We start from the raw sequence: 4,764 nt of genomic DNA, 5'->3' as shown, positions 1-4,764 counted from the left end.
TGTGTGCTGACGACTGGGGGGCAGGCTTGTAGTGTATATCCTTTGGTTGGGCGATGATGCGTGGAGGGTATTGTAACCATGGCAATGAAATGGTATACGCTAGGATGAATGTAAAATAATGTTCTCCCATGTAAAGTAACACATAATTCACAATAAAACATTAAAAAAAAAAAAGAGGCTTCAGAAATCTTTAGCAACAATATTGAATCTTATCTTCAATAGGAGCTAGACTTCTTAAAGCCCCGCTGGAAATGCCTGAAGTTCCCTTGACTGGATTTTATTTAAATTAATCTAAATGATTATTTTATATGGAAAAATCAAGTATTTTTTCAGAAGAGGACAACCTTCTCTTTTTCTACCTTCTTCCCTTCAAAACAAAACACTTTGCAACTGTGGGGTGAGTTAAGTAACTCAGTTAAGCTCCCATGGATCCAGGTTAATGAAACATAACTTTCTGTTCCCAACTTCATTGCTATTATCATTATTATTAAAGAAAAGAGTCCTACAGTTAACAAAGTTTCTTTTAGATATGATTCTGGCAGATTAATGCTTAATTTAGATAATAGATTTATTACAAAACGTTCCTTCAGGACACCATTTCATTTTCATATAAGACATGAGGTTCTGAGATCTAGGCAATACACCTTATTTGAAAGACATAATAGTTTTCAAAAGTTATAGCACATTCACACTTATGGTCATAGTTGTTTAGTCCCCCAACCCCAGGGATCCTGTTTGAGGGAAGTTCTAAAAGGCCTGATTCAAGCAGCCTCACAGTCTAAGCCCTAAAGAGGGAGAATGACCTTTTTAGGGGTCATGGCCTCTTTAGGTCTGTCCACAGCTGCCAGAGTGCTCTGATGCTTCTCAATCCTGCTCTTCAAACTTTAGATAAAGAATCAGAGTCAAGGGCCAAGGCTTCAAGAAAAGCCCTAGGAATTATTTGCCCTGAAAAGCAGTTTCAGAGTTTCATGTTCTCATAAGACTGACAGCTTTCTGTGAGTATCTGAGTTCTCTCAATCCTGCTGGTTGTGTGGAATGATGGCCACACTAGCTATGCATCTCCACATACATGAATGAACTCCTGGAGTTCTTTTTCAGTTCTGGAATCTGTGATTTCCTCACTGGGAGTATACTCCACAGCTATTTTAACACTTTCTGAAATAAAATGAACAAGGAATTAATTCAAAACTATTGTTTTAAAACTTGTTGCATTAAAAAAAAAAAAAAAAAAAAAAACTGCTGGGAACTGCTACCATTTTGGTTAGCCAGCATTTGAGTTAGCAGCCAACCATTTGTCACACCCTATGACGCCACATACAATGGTGGTTGTTGTTAAGTGTCATCATGTTGGTTCCAACTCTATATAGGGTTTCTGAGACTGCAAATCTTTGCAGTTGCAGAAATGTTCATCTTTCTCCTGGCATACAATGATTGTTGTTGTTATTGCTAAGTGCCGTCGAGTTGGTTTTGACCCATAGTGACCCTGTATAGGGTTTCTGAGGAGGCTGGTGAGCTTGAAGCACCGACCTTGCTGTTCAAACTGACTTTGCAGTCCAGCGCACTACCCCACTGTGCCATACCAGGAGTCTGCACAATGGCAGCACTTAGTAACAAGGCATTCTGGTGATTCCTAAGGTGCCCTGGTCTCTAGTGGCGCTGTGGGTTAGGCACTGGACTGCTAACTCTGAGACTGGGGGTTTGAACCCACCAGCTGTCCTGCAGAAGAAGATGAGACTGTCTGCTCCTGTAAAAATTGAGTCTTGGAAACCACATACAAGGTCACTGTGAGTCAAATCAACTTGACAGCAGTTGTTGGTGGGGTTTTGATCCCTAAAGGAAGATGGTAAGAGCACTTTTCCTTGAAGTTTCCTCATCTCACACTTCAGTTTTAATCATAAACACTTGCTTAAGAGTATATATTATCAACTGTGTTTAGTTCAAAGAACTATATGATATTAGAAGTAGAAACTGATTTAGGAATCATGACAAGAAATAAAAGCTGTAGAAACTAAAATATTCAATCAAAATATGATTAAATAGTAAGGCATTAGGTGAGGGTCAACGTGAGTTGATAATTGGGGAAAAGACCATTGAGCTATAGTGGCAGTGGTGGTGGTTGTGTGTTGTGGAGTTGGTGCTGACTATTGCAACCCTATACAGGGTTTCTGAGGCTGCACCTCTTTATGGGAGCAGAAAGCCTCATCTTTCTCTCACTGAGTGACTGGTACATTTGAACTGTTGGCCTTGCAGTTAGCAGTCCAACTTGTTATTCACTAGGCTACCTTTGGGCTATCGTTGTTGTTGTTAAGTGCTGTTGAGTCAGTTCTGACCCAAAACGACCCAATATAGGGTTTCTAAGGAGTGGCTGGTGGGCTTGAACTGCCGACCTTGTGGGTCAAACGGTTTTGCAGTCATTTGCACATTAACCCACAGCGCCATTCATATTAGAGGCAAGAATCAAACGTCTACTCTTTGGGAACCAATATTCCAGTAGATAACAATGAATAAAACTTTGGACAAAAAAATGAACATTTGCTCACTTTGCTGTTGTTAGTTGCCGAGTTTATTCTAACTCATGGGTGACTCCATGTATTATAGAGTAAAACTGTGCCCCATTGGGTTTTCTTGGCTACAATCTTAATGCAAGCCAACTACAAAACTTTTTCTTCCAATTTAGTACCAGGTTACCAGTTGGAGTCCTAGTGTGGTGCTGTATGATAGCTGTAAGGTCAGTAGTTCAAATCCATCAATCACTTCTCAGAAACCCTATACTGGTTCTCTATGAGTCAGAACTAGCTCCATGGCATTAATTACTTCTACTACAGGTTAGCAGTAGAGTACTAACCATCTGTACCACCTAGGGGCCTCTATTGGCCCAAACTGAATCCATGTACATCAAAGACGATATAACTTCCCATCAAGGCAAACATGAGCCACAAGCTTTTTGGTTTGAGTTTGTGACAAGGAATAGCACTTCAGTCCATTGTCATTAGTTGTTGTGGAGTCGGTTCCAGTATCTGGTGACCCTACATGTGCAGAGTACAGCTGCTCCATAGGACTTTCAAAGCTGTGACATTTTGAAAGCAGATCTGTAGACTTGTCTTCCTAGGTACCAGAGGGTGGGTATGAACAGACAACCTTTTGGCTAATGCTTAACCTTCTGCACTACTCAGGGACTTCTCAGCATATATGTTGTTGTTCAATGTCGTACTCAGTTCTGACTCATAGTGAACCTGTATAGCGTTTCCAAGGAATGGCTGGTGGACTCGGACCACTGACCTTGTGGTTAGCAGTCCAGTGTTTCTCTTACAACACCACAATTAGGGAGATGTAAACAACCAAGTCATTTGGTTTGTTTTTTCCAGGTTGTTACTCAGAGTTCCCAGTTGATGGCGATTGTACTTTGCAGCCAGGGAAGCCAGACTCACTGGCCAGGCTGGAAGGCAATCTAGGGCCATCTCTTACATATAAGGCTCTCTGACAATTTTGCTAGGGTTTCTGGGTCCCTATGCCTGCAGGGCTATGATGCAGGGGAGCAATTCTGTTCAAGGACTCTCTGCTAATTATAGTTTCCTTACAGCTAATCGTCTGCAACATTGAGCCCACTGAAGAAATCCACAGGAAGCACAATCAATACCATCCAACAACATGACCACATAAGGAGTGTGCAGACTCCTTAGAATGCAGCTTATTATTGTGTAAGTATTATTCACCCAATCAAATAAAAATTCTTGATTCAGAGAAGATAGTCTCATATTCTCTTATAGGAGAACAACAATGACAATAACACGACTTAACATATTTTGCTTGCTTACAGTATATCAGGCAGATTTCTAAATTCTTTTCATTCATCACATTTCTTCTAATAGTAACCCCATGAGGTAGGTTGCACTACTAATCCTATTTTCCAGATGATGAAACTGCAGCTTGGTGGTGGTGAAATATTAAATATTTTCTAATCTCTTTTAATCTCTCTGGCTATAAAACCTAAAAATGTATTAGCAATTGAAGAGACAGAGCTAGGACTCAAATCTAGGTGTCTAAACTTATAATCATGCTAGTCTGCATGATAGGCAATTGATAAAGAAGATCTGAATCAAAAAGTTATTCTCTGTATGAACTGAGGCAGGTCATTCTGCACCTATAAACAGGTTCAGTCATATTTGCTGTTACTTTTCTCACAGATGTCATGAAGAACAAGTTGGAGACTGTTGGTGTCAACCAGTTTGGTAAAGAATAATCTAGAGTGCTTTAGATATCTAAAGTTGCCTCCAATTAACGTTTCAAAATGAGTTAATCTCTCATTGAAATTGAGTGCCTCAGAGATCATCAAGAAAGTCTTACCTAAAACCACGATCAACAGTTTCTGGAAAGCATCAGATAAAGCCTTCTGAATGGCAAGCTTCTGGGTTAACTTCCATTTCATAAGGAACGATAATGGTTCTAAATTCAACTCAAACAAGTGGATTTAGAATTATTTTCTGAATGGTCATCTTTATGGTCATATGTTTAAAACAATCAAAACATAGCCATTATTCTTAGGTGGTGATCACCGTGATTAAGGGCAGCATCACACAAGGGTATGGTAGAAATGTTCTATCATAGGTATACCCTGGAAGTAGACACAATTTTACTGGCCCCTCTATTCCAGAAGTCCCTGAAGCACTAGAAAGGGAGGTACAGGCCAGGAACTTGCCACAAATCTCACATGCCACAGAGATTTCAAACTGACAAGGTGAAGCTACACTCTAACAGCGTTACTGC

Source organism: Chrysochloris asiatica, unplaced genomic scaffold (genome assembly GCF_000296735.1).
Source record: "Chrysochloris asiatica unplaced genomic scaffold, ChrAsi1.0 scaffold00136, whole genome shotgun sequence".
Lineage (NCBI taxonomy): Eukaryota > Metazoa > Chordata > Mammalia > Afrosoricida > Chrysochloridae > Chrysochloris > Chrysochloris asiatica.
This window is presented reverse-complemented; position numbering follows the sequence as displayed.